The 19,036-nt window shown below is 41.1% G+C and overlaps 1 protein-coding gene across 3 annotated transcripts in view; it reads left to right on the forward strand.

Annotated features, from left to right (window-relative positions):
• Positions 1 to 8,852: 8,852 nt before the first annotated feature.
• asip1 (agouti signaling protein 1) overlaps positions 8,853 to 19,036 on the forward strand; it is a 32,070-nt gene continuing 21,886 nt past the window's right edge. Inside the window, exons 1-2 of one of the 3 annotated variants that reach the window (XM_080460837.1) lie at positions 10,735 to 10,958; positions 11,180 to 11,222. The gene's annotated coding sequence lies outside the window, so the exon portion shown is untranslated. Of the gene's footprint in view, positions 8,963 to 10,586; positions 10,959 to 11,179; positions 11,223 to 19,036 lie in introns of those variants that run through there. The other 2 variants (XM_080460836.1, XM_080460835.1) reach the window with 2 other exon arrangements.

Consider the following 19,036-nt stretch of genomic DNA (forward strand, 5'->3'; position numbering starts at 1 on the left):
CATACATGTACAAGTAAAAAAAGTGAGTTAATGTAAATAAAATCTGCTTACTGACCTCTGCTGCTCATCCCACTAATGCATGTTGTTTACCAGGGGTCACTGACCCTGGTCCTGGAGAACCCTAGTCCTGAAGAACCCTAGTCCTGAAGAACCCTGGTCCTGGAGAACCCTGGTCCTGGAGAACCCTGGTCCTATAGAACCCAGGTCCTGGAGAACCAAGGACACTCTTTACTGGGTTCTTTACTGGGGGCTTAGTGACGACATAGTCATCAGATTCAGGTGTAGTGAAGCAGGACGGGGGCCCTCAAGGATCAGGACGGAGACCACTGCTGGTCCTGAATGAAGGGAGTTTGGCTGCCATGTGTCTAAATGATTCCAGTGTTTAAGTAACATCACATCAGAAAGTTGACTCTAAACAATATTTTTTAAAGTTTTGAAGGAATTCCTTTACAGTTGTACCAACTGGTTTGTTCAGATGACTCAGCATCCCTTCAGAGAAAGGTTGTGCTGAGTCACTATCTTTTGTTATGATAACATAAATCATAATTTATGAGTTTGGAATTGTTCAGAATTAAATAAATTTAAGTTATACCACAAAAAAATTTTTAAAATGTAAGTTATACCAACTCATTGTGTTTTCTTACAATAACCACAAACCATCCAGCCATCATCCATCCATTCATCCATCCATTCCGTTTCCTCTTCTTTGATGCTTAAATAAAGAACATCATCTGTAAAAACCAGAGATGCCACCCTCCTGCTCTCTGGAAATTATTAGTTTGAAACTTCAAGCAATGTTATGACAACTTGTTATCATTTGTTTGGATGACTTCATATTTTAATACAAAAACAAACAAACAAACAAACAAACATTAAGCTCATGTTCTACGATCTGCAGGAAAATCGAAGTGAAGATAATCGATAAACAATACAATTTAAAAATGTCAAATATAAACTACAACTCAGCTTCAGCCATGTATATTTTATTTTTCATTCATTGAGATTCATGAGTATCACACTTCATGGTTCTGATATAAAGTCACTAAAACACTGAACTTATATGACGTTAATTTGAGCTTAATGATTGTTTCTCTTCCAGTGTGAAATCTTCTATCGACTGTGTGGAGGTCTGCCGTAACTGCAGCGTTGATGGAGAGGAAAAGTTCAGCCTTCTTCCTCCAACACCAGCAGCTCTGACAGCAACCATCTGACCAGGAAACATCCTCCGTCTGAGCTGAGCAGTGAGGACTAAGTGAAACAGCTGACGGCCATGATGATAGAAAAAGATTAGAAAATTGAGGAGCTGCTAAGAAAAGGAGATTTCCTTCAGCACGCAAGGATGAACGACCTTGTGATTCTGCGTGGTCGGGTCGGGCTCGACCCTGTACTCTGGTCTCACTGCGATAGTTCTCTGTGTTGTGTTGTGTGAAGGGATGAGACGGGAGACCATATCTTGCCACTGGAGCAGGATTCATTCCAAACCAGCTGTATAAAATAAAACAAAATCAGTACAGGAACCTCTGGGCTTCACACGCACACCTTTAAAAGAAAGAGAGAGACACAGCAGACTTCATTAAAAAATAAATAAATAAATTATATTTATATATATATATATATATATATATATATATATAAATAAATAAACATGGAATCAGTATGATGAGGTGAAAATAAGAGCTGAGGATGAACTTTTGGTTTCAAAAAATAAATCAATTGTTTAAACACATCTGTTACATCTGGACTTGACTTAACCTATCGTACCTCTGTACGGACTACAGCAGGTGACAGGGAGGGCGAGGCTGCTCCAAGAGGTGAACGCCACACACTTAAGCAGCAAGTCATTGGCTTCTTCAGTAGCAAAGACATTCTGATAGACAGACAAAATATATTTGTTTGCTACACTGTGCCCCAAAGACAAGACCACAGGTCCAACGTCATCATTCGCTTTGTGAGTAGAAAACACAAAGACGAGGTGTTAAAGCAGTCGAAACAATTGAAGGGTACAGGAGTAAATGCATAAGAGCATCTGACTGAGAGAACCACCAAAATTGCAAGGCAAGCAAGAATCCTGAAAGAAGAAAAGTAGATTTAAGACACTTGGACGAGCAACGTAATGATTCGACTAAATGGCCCGCCGGAGCAGGCCAGAGTGATCACAGTCCGAGACCTCAGAGAGCTGGATCCATACAACCGAGAGGATGAGTCTCATGTGGGAGAGGTGGATTAGGGGGTTATTACGGTCCCAGCACTCACACTGCAGATCACCCCATAGAAACCTGTTGGATTATTAATTATTATTATTAGTAGTAGTAATAGTAGTCGTAGTAGTAGTAGTCAGCCCCAACAGTTTTTAAGGGCCTTAGCATCCATAACTTTTTGTGAAACTTTGCACACTCATCAGCAGAGGCGCCGCTACGGGGTAGGCAACACAGGCAATTGCCTAGGGCCCCGAGCTGAAGGGGGCCCCGAGGGACAGCTGACATCAGTCAATTTCAATGACAAAATAATGTAACTGCTTTGAGACGCTGCAATGCCAGCGCATTGAAAATTCCATGGGGCCTTTTCTGAGTACTCACTGGCTAGATTCTAGTAGGGGGCCCCTGACAGACAGCAGATATCAGCGACACAACTTGAAACCCCCACCCGGACATGTTACAATGACACGTCGAGAACCTCCCTAATGGGGCCCCAGTACTACCCCGCATCAACACGGAATCCTTGTTGTCAAACACACTGAAGAAATAAAGCGGAGAAACCCCTCAGGGCACATGAAACGAAAAGATTATTCTCAAAAATGGAAGATATCTCTGTCCTCTACAGTTTCCTGTTTTCAAAGAAAAGTATGCAACAAGAGATACAGAGTGACTTCCTGCAAGTTGCAAGAACTTGGAGCGAGCAATGCATGACATTGACGCTGATGATTTAGAGTTGGAGATTGTGGCAGGTGAGGTGAAGAAGCTCTTGATGTGAGTCAGGTGTGCTGCCTCACCTCCCTGCCCATAAAGGAGGAGCCACCCGGAGACACAGAGGGACAGGCAGGAGACAGACACAGCAGGAGAGCCTGGAAGAGGCTGAGTGTCTGTTTTTGAGTTTTCATTTATTTAATAAAATGTAATGGTTCTGGAACGTTCTCCCTCCATCACTCTGTGGGGGAACCCAGTGGTGACAAGCACTACTGCCACAGAAATCTTTTCTGCTGTCTCCACTTCCCCTGACCACACCTCCACCTGCCCAAATGACATTTTAAACTACATTTACAGTGAGGACCTTCTGGCTCTATACAGCAATCTAAGCATTGCATTGTGTCTCCTCTTGACTCTTTCGGTCTCTGTTGCCTCTGGTGAGAGGAGCTTTTCTGCTGTGAAGCTCATCAAAACACATTTGAGGTCAACCATGAGCCAGGAGAGGCTCGCAAGACGAACACTGATTTCCACAGAGATGTTCAGAGCTCCTTAGATAGGAAAGATATTGTGGCTGCATTTGCAGAAGCCAAGGCCCGCATGCAGCAGTTTTAAGAGAGAAAATTGCATCACAAGTGGACTATAGATGTAAGACCAAGGTGTTTTTTGTTGTTTTTTTACTTGGTTTCAACATTTCAATTGGGTTTGTTTTTCTGGCATTTTTATAAAGTGTGTAAAGTTTGCATTCAGTTTAGATCGTAATGTTATTTAATATTTATTTTATATGTTAATTATTAAAGTATTGATCCGTCGTCCTGGACTTCATTCATCATCATTCTGGAGCCGGGAGGCCCCATAGTCCTTCCTTCCTCGGGCCCCCAGGGGGTCTAGAAATGCCCCTGCTCATCAGGGCTGGGGAAAATTTTGATAATCTGGGGGAACTACACATGTGAGTTGAGAAATGGCTCAACGGCGCCACCTGCAATATTGGAGAAAGGTAGCCGCAGAATCCCCTTTCAAATCAGCACACATATGTAAAAGGCCAATTTTTAGAAAAGGCCAAAGGAGAATTTTTGCCCAAATTTACAAATTTTCGATAGTGAACTTGTCCCAGGGGAGAAATTCCAATCTACTTCAACTTTGGTTCTTTTGATAGAAAAATGGTGGAAGAACAAAATTTCTCCAAAACTCTCTCAAAAGTTTTAGGGCGTGGCCGTGACCTCGCCACAAAGATTGTTTCGCCATGAAACAGGAAGTGCAGTGTGAATCTGGTCCTGATCGCAACCACATGATGACGATGACCTTTGTACTGATTTATACGGAGACATCTTTAGATTATGTTGACAGAAGTATTCACAGCTGGCCTCGGGTCTCCTCAGGTTATCATGCCCTCTGCCAGTTTGTTATGGCCTTTTGTTGTTCCTGTTGATTAGCCGACGCCTCTGACTCTGGAGGAGGTGTTGTACTGTCTACCTCAACACCGGCTCCCCTGTACGACGGGAGCAAATGTCCCCCAGATAAGAAAATAAACATGGTTGCGAGACCTTATGAAGTGGGGAGGTCAGGCGTTCTTAGGGAGAGAGGGGACTTGAAGGAGGCACAGGGGCAGTCTGTTCTGAGTCTGTTCTGAGTCTGTGTCTGCATGACTGTCAGGAGGCCTCCAACTGTTTGTTTGAATAAACACCCTTGCATCAAGTCAATGTCTATTCTTCATTCATCTTTCTGAACCTGAGCATCACCGAGGAAGCAACGGAAATTCTACAACAGGGCGTGTCAAAGGTCAAGAAGGCCATGGAACAGGAAGTGCAATGTAAATAGACTGAACGTGATCAGATTGACTTCAAACTTGATAAGCTGCATCAGAGTCCGACCCTCATCACAGCCATACAACAATTACGACCATCAGCCGTGGCGTCACCTGCTGGAAACAGGAAGTGTGATGTACATGCTCAGATCTGGCTCTTAATTTCACATGTTACTTGAGAGTCCACACCAGAGGCCTGTACTACTACGCTAGGTTTTCTCTTATCAAGATAACTTCAAGGATTAACCCTGGGTTTTCCGTACTATGACACTCGCTCACATCTCACCCCGGCTACTGACGCTGAATGTCTAATCTGCTCTGGACCAGGTTATGTTCTTGATAAGCGGTCAAAGCTCCACCTCCTGACCAATCAGAGCTCTTGGAAAATGACCCGCACATTCATAAATGATCGTGATTGGAGCATGGATTCAGCACTGAGCTGCAGCTGAGAAGAGATGAGTAATTAATTTAGAACAATCTTTTTGACATAATAAAATAAATCCTGGTCACTGAGGTTTTGAAGGATGTTTTTGTTCTTGACTTGTTCCAGGTCTGTTTATCTTCACGAGGGTTGATCTGGAATAATGACATCAATGATCACACCTGACCGAACTGCAGAAACATGAATTTGTGGAACTACTCATGCCGTCGCGTGATGAATTAATATTCCAACAACAAAAATCACTCACACAAGAGAAACGCAGCGTCAAAACAACTGGATAGAAAATGTAAACTGAAAGAAAAGCAGTGAGGAAGTTCAGCCCGACACGTTTCTGCTGTAATAAAGTGAAACTGACTGACCACAGTGCTGTCCGATCATATCGCAGATGAATTAACATGGATTAATATGAATTAATATGGTAAGTCACGCACTGCCCAGGAGGAACAATGACAAACCAGCCATCATAATAAGGTTTGTCAACAGGAAGCACAAAACGGAGCTCCTGAAACAAGGGAGGAAGCTGAAAGGGTCGGATGTGTACATCAATGAACATCTGACCAAGAGGAAGGTGGACATCGCCAGGAAAGCCCGGTTGCTTAAGAAGCAGGGGACGATCTAGACGACATGGACCTCCAGCTGCAAGATCTTCGTCAAGCTCAACGGGACACCGGCGGAGGCGAAGGTCCTGGTGATCCGTGACATCGAGGAGCTGGAGAGATATGACTGAGTACTGGAATAAGGTAAAACTACATGAACTAACCACATTATGATGCAACACAACTCCCGAAACAACGCATCACCAGCTGCCGACAGATCATCAGCTGCTATGACTGTAAACACTGAAAATCCAGAATTAAAAACAGTCAATTACACTGAATATAAAGAACAGGACTCGGGTGAGGATGTCGAGCCGGACAGTAACTTCTTCTACGACATCACTGACAACTGCTGCTGTTAGTCTCAAGATCAATTCCACAGGACAATTCAAACAGACAATTAACTTTCACTTATACATTTCTATAGTAGGGGCTTATATTCAACCTTCAGCCAATTCTGTTAATTAATTAATTAATTAGCCAGGTCCCGCCCACTTTTGACCCCACCCTAGGGTGAGGGTTACAGGACCAACCTAAGCTGAAAGTGTCTTGCTTTGCTTTATCTAAACATCCCCCACCATCCACACCCACTATAGCAGATCCTAATCCCTGGAAACTAGAGAAACTAGGGTTAGGGTTAGTTGGTGGCCTATATGCCACGAGCTACATTAGAGTTCAGTTGGCTTTCAAATAAAACCCCCCACATTTTCAAAATATAAGTCCTTTTTTGTTAAAACCTTCAAAATTTAAGCTTGATCAATATTTAAAGGGGCCAGAGGCCATGATTGGGCTGATCCCGACATTTGTTTGTTTGTTTGTTTATTCATTTACTCATTTATTCATTTATTTATTTAGTTAGTTAGTTAGTTTTTATATGGGACAGTGCATATTAATGTACAGACAATCTCATGAATTTTCACCACATTACTGTAAATAAACCAGATTAGCACAAGTTTGATTATCATCTGTTCTCCCACACATAAAAAACGTAAGAACAACATAGTAAAACAAAGACAAAGTTATTATTATAAAATAATTCCTTCTAAAAATCTCCCTCAAAGTTTTATTGTTTCGATAAATTGTTTAGATGTCATAGTTAAGGTGACTTTTTTTTAAATGTATTTTACGAGTTTGGTTGTTATTCAGCCGTGTCTTAAATCGTCTCTTAAAACCGACAAGTTGCTGGTGGTGGTATATTCCAGTTTGTGAAACCTTTAATAGACATTCAGTGCAAAGGAGGACTTTATAAATTTGACTTCACCATCTCTGCTGGTGGTGCGATGCATAGATTTCTATGTATGTATATATCTAATGTCTCACAGAAAGTCATCTATCAACTGTCAAATGAAAACAACAATAAAAAGTAATGCGAGACTAAACTTTACTTTTATTTTCTTTTACCTTGTAAAGTGAGTGCTCCCATTTTTTTTCTTTAATTTACAGAATGCTGGTGATCAGGGAAAAACATTTAAATATCTGCACTGAATCCACTAAAAGTAGAATTATTCGACGTGCAAACCACCAAATAATGAGTTTTATGACCCAGCTGTGTGGGCTTTCTCACTGTGGGGGTGTTCACCCCCGAGCCCTGTCGTAACTAGAATTACTGCCTCCTGGTTGCATTCCTCCACCAGCCAGTCGACTTGCATGTTACATTAATCTCCTCCAAGGCTCCGGAAACGTGCAGTGAAGACTGTTGGGGAATATCATAAAATGTGGCAAATGCATGCAAAGACCAGGTAACCCCGACCGTGACTTCTGACCCCTCAGCAAACTAAACTGACACAAGCTTGGCGTCTGGACTCGACGTGACGCAGAGAAAGCAGGACAGAGTTCTGGGAACCTGCAGGAAAGCCGCAAGCGATAGCCAGAAACACACCTCATCTCGTAGTTCGGGGGTTCACTCGTAGGGCCGCTCTTCCCCCAGACGGTCGGTGTCAGCAGGGCAGCTGTGTTTCATATGCTGGGATCGCCTCCACAGCGACTCTGCTCTCCGCCCGCAGGCAAGAGAAATGCAGCGTGACCACGAGGTGAGAAAACACTGCAGGCAGGCCACAGCCGCTGCCAGCCGTCGCTGGGAAATTGGTTGTCAAGGCTTCATTAGCACGTCGACGCCGCGACCTGGACCCGTCAGGTGTCAAGACAAACTGAAGGAAGCAGTTTTGGCACAGCGCTGCGAAAAAACGGCTTTAAAATTTTTTATTTTTTGTAACAGCAGTACGTGTTCATATCCTGTTTAGAATTTCTCAAATTCCAAGTCTTCATTCATCTAAATTGCGAAATGCTTCAACAAGCAAATTTTAGTAGTGAGTAACTATTATTCACAGCAGGTTTTTTTGGGGTCGTTGCACACCTCTTATATTTGCTGTTTAGGTCAAACTCTGGGCTTCTTTGGTGATTTAGTTTCCAACTAAAGCAGATTAAAGCATCACTCTGCTCTTTCTCAGTTTTATGTCCATAACTGCAGTTATTGCATCAAAAAACCAGATGCTGAGACGTACCAGAGACTTTCTCTAAAAGTGGCTGGAAAGCTTTTTAATTAGCTGTTTGGGTCAAATTCTTGGCTTCGTTTGTGATTTTTGTCTCCAACTGAAGCAGATTAAAGAATCACTCGTTTTTCCCCTCAGTTTTGCGCTCATAACTGCAGTTGTTACGTCGAAGAACTGATGCTGAAACGTACCAGACTTTCTCTAAACGTGACCTCGCTGTTTACGCTGCGCCCAGTAACAGTGAAACACTGCGAAGACTCCCAACCGAGTGTTTTCCTGTTTATTGAGCATAACTGCTGCGACAGATGTTTACATGGCTGCGGAAAAAAACCCCAAAAACGGGGCTTCGTCGGTAATGTCGCGAACTACGAAAGTGATACTTTGCAGCGCCGACCTTTTTCTGCCACGGTGTTCGTGACATTGAGTTAATCTATCTGCTCTCGATGCCGCCAATTTCAGCTTTGCTTTCTTATCGTGTCAGACGTTTAGTTGGTTTCCGACTTGATTGACACGACATGGCACATCCCAGCCGAGGAGGATGGACAGGAATCCGAGGTTCCAACCAATAAGGGAGGATAGTTGCAGGGGGCGGCGGGAGGCAAACATCTTTGCCGTGGCTCAGTCACCAGACGACGTTCTGAGGCGGGGAGCAGCGATACGTGAAAGATCGACGGCGCCCGGCCGAGGATGCAGCCGCTGCAGCGACGGCAGGCGGGGATGATGGCTCGCAGGTAAAGACAAACCTTCTTAATCCTACCGAGCTCAGGAAGTCTTTACGATTGTGGAGTTTGTTGGCTTGACACACACACACACACACACACACACACACACACACACACACACACTGAAACAACCGCTCACCAATCGTTTGACTCGTTTATGGGGTTGAGAATGTGAATTCATCAGGAGGAGACTCCTCCACCTGCTGCACCTCGTGAGGTCGGACGCTCTTTTAAGCTCTTGAGAAACGAGGGTAAAGATTGTTGATAAGACAATACCTATGAGTGTACTCATGAGACGGTAATTGTCTTCAGTCTTCGGAGGTTTCCATCGTCTCTTGAGCTCAGAAACCAGGTCTCTCAATGTCGGACGGATTATCTGCCTGATGGTGAAATTAGATCTAGATGATTGTGAGACCGGTGGACCGACTGGTTCCCTCCGTCGCCGACCTGTTAGGCTTTTCATGGAAGCGCAGGTTTGTTGTTGAACATCTCCACAGAGTGTGAGCACACAACTTCGCTCTCTAGAGTATTTTCTGTGCCTCATCTGGAAGAGCAAATATACAACATATTTATCCTCAGCGGACGGGAGAGGGTACATTCCTGTCATCTTTCATACATCCACTTCATGATTTTGGGGTATTTATCGGCTTATCTGCCGACATATTCAGATCTAATGTTTCCAAGTACTCTGATTACTGTAAATGACCTTAAACATTTTGAGAAAACATTGTGGCATCTTTAATCTTTTCTTGAAAATAATTACATTAGTCTGATTTGTAAGGATGAAGAGATCAAGGGTATCTTTATCATCCCACCAGAAAAATGAAAACCCAAACAAGCTTGAAGAGATTTTCATTGATGGATTTTCATTGACTATCTGCTGGTCCGTGACTTGAATCAAGCCTTAACTTGATTTTTGGAGAGCTTTAAATGTTTCTGTTCTCTTTTGCCGTCCAGAAGGAACTCCTCCTTGAGTTTTCCTGTAGCGCCACCAGCAGGTTGACACGTCTGAATCTCAGTGGAATCCCCCGAGGAGCTGCGAAACGTCGGCACATACGTTTCTCTTTGGAGTTGAGTCGTAAGACCATGTGGTGATCGTTTCATTATTCTGTGCTTTCCGTCCAGTGCAGCTCTGTTCTGCTTCGCAGCGACAAGCCGGCGCTCTAAAAACGTGGCTAAACGTTGCGTGTTTTACCTGCAGAATATCCCTTCCCTTCATTCCTGCTGCGTTGGGCACTTCTCCACCTGCTTGGAGTTACATGTTGCCAGGAAGCAGGGCGTAGATTATCATGTGTGATCAGCGTGGTTTTCTAGGAAATGCGGAAAATCACAAGCAGAAGTCAAAGAGCACCGGGGAGGCTGGAGGAGATGGAGGAGGAAGGTGGGGGTGGATTTTGATATTAATCATCCAAGGTGGCTGAACGGCACAGACATTTCCCCCATAAGGCCAATATGAGAGTCTTAGTTTGCGTGCAGCTACAGGGGTAACACCTCCCATTAGCTCCCCTTCATTCCAGTGTCTGGTTCACGTTTATCTGTCCATCCTCTGCATAATTTGACCTAACCCCCGCCCCCCCCCCCCCCCCACCCTCCACCCCCCACCCCCACTGGTCCCGCCTCCAATGCAATCCTCAGAGTAAGTCTTCCTTATCAACAGCATGGCAAGGTACTGCTACTTAGGCAGATAAAGAGACTGCGAGGGGAAGAAGGGGCGAGGAGAGGTTGTGGAGGACCAGGCAACGAGCCGAAGCAGAGGGAAAGGGGGACGCAGAGCGAGGGAGGGCAGAGGGAGAAGAAGAGGTGAAGCCAGACAAAAGAAGAAGACACTGCGAGGAGACGCAAAGCAACAAAAAAAACAACAAATCAGAGGTGAAGTGAGGAAAAAGGGGGGAGGGAGGGAAAAAAAAGGAAGGAGAGAAATAAAAAGAAGAAACGGAGGCGACGCATTAGAAAGCGGAGAAAGCGAGAGCGTGACACACTCATCCGGTTGGCACAGGATCCACAGGTAAGGCAAACACCGATTCTCCTCCGGCTCACGTTGAACTTTAGAAGGTCCAGGAAAGCGGCGAGGGAAGAGTCACCGAGGCTCCACAAACACCTTTGATTTTCAGTCTAATGATCTTTAATCCAACTTGTCTGGAGAACACAGCGCCTAATTAAGTGGAAATCATCCTTTGTGGGCTTGTTAGGAAATTCCTCAACATGTTGTTCTCTGTGTGCCAGCAGCTTTCAGAGGGTTTCTCCAGCTGTGGCCTGTAAAGTGAAACGGGTACTATTCAAATTACACGCTGAAAATACAACGCAGGGCCTGGCGACTTCAAATGAATCCAAACTCAAAATGTACCGATACGGTCCAACGCGACATGTCTGAAGGACGATGGAACAAAGTGGATTGGGGTCGTAAAACTGTACATTTTTACCATTTTAACATGCGCTGGCTGAGATTTGTGCGTCCGGACGCCGTCAGAGCTCCACCTGTCGGCTGCGCGGTTATCGGGATCCGAGCGTGGAGGGGAAAGAAACACAAAAAAAGAAAAGACAAATAAACTGTGAGAAAGAAAAACGGGAATGTTAGACTGTTCCTGAAAAATGAAAAATAACGCGACCCTGTGCAGTTGTTTCGGAATTTAACGTCAGATATGTGACCAGAGATTAAAAAAAACAAAAAAAAACTGGTAGAAGTGTGAGAGCGAGTGGCTGCGTACTGACACTTAGAATTAAACTTTATTCACACCATTAAGTGAAACAGTTTTTTAAATGTACTTATTTATGACGTTTAAATGCAATAAAACTGCAGGCAGTAATGGCGAGTTTATTAATTTCAGAGTAAATAAAACACAGAAAGGTAATTTTAGGTTTTCTACTTGACATTATTAAAAAGATCTGTGATCTCCATGTGGACCGGGACACATAAATCTTTTATGAACAACAACTTTAATCAATATACAGTTAAAAGTAAGTGAATAATGAGCTCGGTTAATAAACAGTGAGATTCCAGCCCTCAGTGGATTCATGCGTTGCCAAAAGGACTTAAACAGTAAAAAGCATTTTAATCAGCAACTTGATGGTTGATTGATGCTTCTCACAAATCCGATATGTTTAATCTGCGTTTGTTTTCCCGAGGCACAAAAAAACCTAAATTTCTCTATTGTTTGGACGATCATATCAACGCAAACAAGATATGAAAAGCTTCTTTTTTGAATAAAGAATCCAAGAATACAAATTGTCTGGTGAAGCCGGAGGAGAGCGGCCGTGATCTCCCCACGACCTTTAACAAATCACATTACGTAACCTCGCTTCTGTAGAGGTCAGATTGTAGAGGGAGAAAAGGTTCAAAGAAAAAAGGGTTTTATTGTATTGATGGCGTAGCCACTTTCTATTTAAAATCTGCAGCATTTAAATTAAATGATCCAGACTGGACTGAACAATGAGAAAATTTTGTTAATTGTAACTCAGGCTAAAATATAATCGAGGAATAATCAGTTACATGATTAAAACTGGGGTTATTTTTAACCGTAAGTAGCTACTTATAGTGGATATCTTCCGTTTAATTTAGATAACTGCAGGAAAATAATCCCACATGTGGACAGTTTATTTCACGGACACATTGAAATTGGGTTTCTTTAATTTACTGTGTGTTTTTATTCTTAATTGTTCATAAAACTTAGATTTTAATTACATTTTTATCATCTACACTGAGACCAGAGAGGCCTCTTCTGTTAATGTTCCCATGTTAAGATTGACAATAAATCTTAGTCTGACTGAAGTAATCCTCTAATTCCTTTCCCCGTTTTCCCGTCCACACACACACACACACACACACACACACACACACACACACACACACACACACACACACACACACACACACACACACACACACACACACACACACGCGCGCGCGCACACATGTTGAAAGCATTAGGAAGTTATCTTTGGAAAAGACCTTTCATTTCCAACGGATTAGCCCACCTCGTGGTATTTTGAATATTAACTGCAGAAACAACAATCCAACAAAAGTCGTAACCTAATTAATCAAATATCTAATTGATCCACTTCAGAATTGAACTGAACTTGAAGTTATTTAAACGTTGAACCGCAGAGTTTTTCCACGATAATTTCAGACAATCATGTTATATATGAGCGTTTGTTTGACACGTGGTTCATTTTGCTTGTCTGAACTGACATTTTCTGCAGCAAATGTTTTAAAACGTCACTTTAAAGAGCAAATGTATTGAAAAGTTGGAGTTAAATTACCTTTTTAAAAGTAATCTGTAATTGAATAAACTGAGTTTAGTGATTTATCATCTAAACAGCTCAATTTTTCCACTATAATCTCTATTTAAGCTGTAAAGTTTGCTTCTTTTCAAGTATTTAAATGAGAAAACGTCGATACACATGTACAGATTGTTCTGGTCTGTCTGCAATTTTAAAAAAGCTGCACGCTCCATACTTTTCTTCTCCAGACCTCAAACCGTGAAATATTTTGTAAATCTTCTTCCTCTGATGTGTTTTACCATTAAAATGAGGAATAATTTAACTGAATTTTCCTAAACCCCCCTGATACGTAAATTGATCTTGTAAAATCATCATAATAGCTTTAACCTATATTATATGTCTATGAAATATATATCACAATATGTAAATGATAGTTTTGATGTCTGTTATTTGGCCGGTGGTTCCTTGCGGCTTCATGATTTTTTTTGCCCTCTGAGGAATTTGAAGAATGTGCTTGCACACAGATTTCCTTCTTTGTACAAGGTGGAGGCGTTGAATGTCTTGTACTGCAGTATTTTACTGCTGGAGGATGTTAGAAGACGTCTGATACGTCAGTGAGGGAATAGATTGGCTGAGTGTAGCAGAAAAAAATAACAAAGGTCTGGTTGATAGTAGCAGAAAATGTTGATTGTGTTTGAGGGAAAAAACAAATTAATGGTTTAATTGATTTGAAACTGGTTTATTATTGTAATGACACACAGCTGTACTGCGATAACCTGCAAATAATCTTGATTTATTAACTGGACTGAAGGTTCAAGTAAATATTTGATGGATTCTGTACTGTAATCCATCATTTATCCTCCTTGTTCTGCCTTCACACACACACACACACACACACACACACACACACACGTGTGTGTGTGTGTTGAATCTAGAAGACTCACAATATTCAGTGAGTTATATATATATATATATATATATATATATATATATATATATATATATATATATATATATATATAAATTTATAATTTTTTTTTTTTTACTTATATAAGATAAATAATAAAATAATTTGGAACTTCATATCCATTTAGAATTTAGTATTTGGTGATTCATTTACCATATCTTCAGGAATATTTGTTCAACTTGTATTCAGACGAGACTGATATATCAAAACATTGCACGACATACCATTAATGACCACTAGATGTCTCTGCTCGCCACAGTCGCATAGAAAACCCCCCAGGTTTACTGAAGGAGCAAGAAAAATGTCTCAAAAAAAGAAAATAAAGAGAAGAAATTGAATTTAAACGGATGGAATCCGCAGCAGACAGAAACAGACCAACTGTTCTTCCAGGACAATTAGATTATGTGAAAGTGCACTCTCTCATTGCATTATTGTTATTCCTGTTATGATGGCTAAATTCTGCAAATCAAAGTAATGTGCGGTGAGCTGACTCCGATTTCTTCTTGGTGGATATACGTAAGATAGACCGCTAAGGCAACGAGCGGCACTTTACACAGTTTATGTTCATTTTACATCATCCGCCAGAAAAGATTGCTGGTGGCCTTCAATCATTTTGTAATATTCAGGTTTGTGCAGGCGGGCCAAAGTAAATCTGACTTCAGGCCACAATTGGCCCGGGGGCCACATTTTGGGCACGATAATGACGGCTGATGTATTAACTGAGCTGTAGGTTCATTTTGGTTTTACTTGTGGGCAGTTGATGCATGGCTACTGGCAGGGAAGCGGTTATTTCCCAACTTGTTCTGCCTTTATTCAAGACACACACACACACACACACACACACACACACACACACACACACACACACACACACACACACACACACACACACACACACACACACACACACACACACACACACACACACACACACACACACACACACGGCCGCATTGTTGAATTGTGTTTTCCAGATCTGAGACTTTTCCTCCTCCAAATCTAAACAGTGGTGATCCAGTTACTGCTGTAACTTGAGGTAAGTTGCAGACATTGTGTGTTCTGAGTTTACCTGCGTCCCGCTGCTATGCAGATGACACAATAATCTTCTATACCGAATCAGTTAGATGATCGTTAACTCGTGTGGACATCTGATGGAAACGCTACTGGTAATAAATTGTAATAATAGTGTGAAAGAACAGCAGAGCTACTATCTTACGGTGAACCCTGAAACTCCCAGTGTGTGTTGGACAGATGAGTTTATGAGTCGTACATTTGGATCCGAAAGAGCTTCGGTTTTCCAAGGAAAGAGATGAAGGATGGAAAACATTGACGCTGTAACTGAAACCTCCGACAGAACATTTCATAGGTCGATGCAAAGTAGAATTTTTGGATAGTTTCTGGTCAAAAAATACAGCGACTGATACTGGAGTCGTGTTCAAGGTCATGTAAACGGGGTGGCTCCTCTGAATGAATGAATGTGTATGTGAGTTTATAAAAAAACCTATTTCTTATACATATGATTCGGGAAGCAGGATGAATATAGGATTTGAGAAGTGGTAAATAAGTTATAAATAAGTAAGTAAATTACTACTCCTTCTGAGACATTTTGAAGTAGATATAAATGTAATGTGTGTGTGTGTGTGTGTGTGTGTGTGTGTATGTATTTCCGAACATGTACAAACATTTTTTAAATAAGAAACAAGAGAAACAAACTCAACAAAATAAAAAAAGAGACACTCATCTAAATGATTAATCCAAAGATCACTTGACACACACTCCTGATTTACATATATATATATATATATATATACACACACATATATAGATGTGTGTGTATACATCGACTTAGAATATAGTTAGATTTGATTATATATATTATTTATTTACATTATTAATTATATAATATTAATCACGCACACACACTGTATATTTCTATATATATTTTACGCCATTATCTGCACATTCTCTTGTACCATCCTGTTTTCATGACAGCTGCAGTGCGTTGATCTTTATTCGTCTCCTGGCGTCTGCGGCAGATGGATGATGTCGGAGAAGTTGAGATGTGTCAGGGACACGTCAGAAATTGTTAAAGGCGACGCAGACGTGTGGATCCGTCAGTGGAATCTGTTTGAGATCAAGCGAAGGCATCGGTTCTGTGGGTTTGCTTTGGACGTGGAGGTTCGGGGCTCGCCACAGTGACTTTTCCCACGCTGCGACGGAAGGTCAAACATAGCCTGTTTGGCCTCGCGGTGCCTGGGTTCACGTTTTGGCGGGACCGGATTATAACCCAGATCGAGTTACCGGCTGAACCGAAACTCTTGCGCTTCCTTATTTATGTTTAATATTCCCTTCCTGTGCCGTTTGTTTGAAATCCTGACGAGTAAGAAATGAAATAACAACAGTTTCTGCTTCAATAAGCTCGACGACACGTAAGAAAAACAAAATCACACAGGAAGGAGATTTTTAAAGTACTCAAAGCTTTGAATTAGCATAAAATTGGCCTCGTGGATCCAGAAGAAAGCAACGTTTTGACAGACGTGATGCAGACGTAGTAATCCGCCTTCATCCTGAAGTTGTTTCCGTCAAAGCAACCACAAGCGCATCGTCCACCCCTGTGAAGAGAGAAAAACGGCCTGTGACGTTTTGATGCTTCTGGAATGGAAAAACCTGAGATCTGGATTGATTCATGAAAACACAGAAGTATTTGGTTTTATTGCATGTCATGGGAGAGCTGTGCCACAGCAGGGTGTAAAAACATAGAAAACATGTTTTGACAACCCTTTTTTTGTGTTTTCGGGATGAAAAAAAACCATAAATCTGGATTTTAGCTTATGAAAATGCACTTTTTTTTCTTTTTTGCATTTTAAAGTAGAGATTTGTAACATAATCTTCACTGGCGGATGTAAAAACATGGAAAATGTAACATGGTCGAGAGTGGAAGGGTGGTTTAAAAAAATAAATGTAAAAAAATAAACATGTAAAATCCCTCAAAAAGAAAACCAAATGTGTGTTTATGCTGACAAATTAAGTCAATAAAAAGTAGAATGAAAGAAAAGATTTAAATAAACGTTAAAGAGAAATTTTTTTTATTGACAAATAAAAAGTAAAAAACATTTATAGTTTTCTTTTTTTAAGAATTTCGGATTAATAGTTGTTCTATTCTATTCTATTCTATTCTATTCTATTCTATTCTATTCTAAATAATTGCTCCCGACGCTCAGAACACAGAAACTTAAAATTTGCAAGAATTTTCCCATCATATTAAAGAAAAAAACCAACATGATCCTGTAAAAAAAAATCTACATTTTGAAATACTTTTTATAGTACTCTTTTTAATCTGAAGAATAAAAAAGAAAAAATTGGGGATGTAATAAATGGACAAAAACAGACAAATTCTATGAAATTGATCTTATATAATGTATATTGAGATTTTGAGATTCACATTTAACAGATTTCTAATGTCAAAGTGTGATACAACGCAAATGAAGGACACAATAAATGTATCTCTCAAACCACAATAAGATCAGTTTGTTTCTAATAATTTGAATACGTCTGAATTTAAACAAACTTCACAGCATCGCAAACATCAATGGAACTCTTGTTTTTAAATATATATTTGCTGTTTCTTTCCTCCTGAAACGATTTTTATGATCCATTTTAGAGGTTAAACTTCAACTTCTCTTTTTTCATTATTAGATTGAATATTTATTTTGCATCAATTTACAGGAAACACTTTTTGGCTTCTACATGAAACAATACATTGACTTCATTTTTGATATTCAATATAAACGTGCAGAGTAAAGTGGAAACGTGAAACAGTCAAACACACTTTCATGCTTTCACCAGTTATTTACTATAACTTTGAGTACATTTCTGCATATTTTTCACTGTCAACCGTAAAACGTTTGTTGCATTTTGGCTATCTGTTTACATGAGAACCGTTTTCTGTTTTTGAAAACAGCTCCCAAGGCGGAACTTTTCGAAAATACACCATCTCCATGGAAATGGAAGCAAAGGCAGTTTTTCTGAAATGGGCACTTCGGCCGGGGTAACTAGTAGTTCTGCACATGCTCAGCAGAGCCAATCAGAACAGTGTTTCCCTCCAGAGTGTCATGATTCCCAGTCCATATTCTCCTGGATTTGGTACTTTTATTTTGACAGTCACCATAATAACAATCCAACTTGGTGGTCTGTCCACGAGAATATCCGTGTTCTCCCATCATTAGTGTTTAGAGCTCATTGGTCTCTGCTGCATGTGTGTGTGGTTTCATTACAAAAACAGCACCCACTAGTGGCCCAACATAAAAACTACATCATTTTCAGCATTTCAACAGACATCATTTTCAAAACATGGCCGTGAAAACATGAAGCTTTTCTGAACTGTGACACAGAATCGAAGCCGTGTGAACGTTGCCTGAGCTGCCTTGCATCAAGTTTCATCTTCAACTCATCCGAAGGAGCCGAAGGAAGACGTCCAACCTCGTGTTACCAAAGAGTCAGATTGAGCTGAGCCAACAACATCACGATGAAGAAATGAATACAGTCACTGAACGATTGTTATTTTCAAATATTGGCTCAAATTTTGAAAAGTGGCAGTTTAATCACTTTTTTTGCTCCCTGGATTTAAATCTTTGGCCTGCTGGTATAAGACTGTTGAGATCTGCCCCTGCATGTTACGTTTAGTTACGTTTCTTTAGAGAAATATTAGCAACTTCTACCCAAACACATTAATTTCTTGTTAAATCAAATGGATGAAACACTGATTGATGTCAGCCGTCTGGGTTTTGTTCTGGTTCTTCTTCGTCTGGCTCTGTTGTACCTTGTTGTTTTGAATTTCTTGCACGTTTTCCCGATTAGACGAGTTTTTACTTCCCATCATCGCATATTTCCACCTTGAT

This window comes from Lipophrys pholis, assembly GCF_963383615.2.
Source record: "Lipophrys pholis genome assembly, chromosome: 4".
Classification (NCBI taxonomy): Eukaryota; Metazoa; Chordata; class Actinopteri; order Blenniiformes; family Blenniidae; genus Lipophrys; species Lipophrys pholis.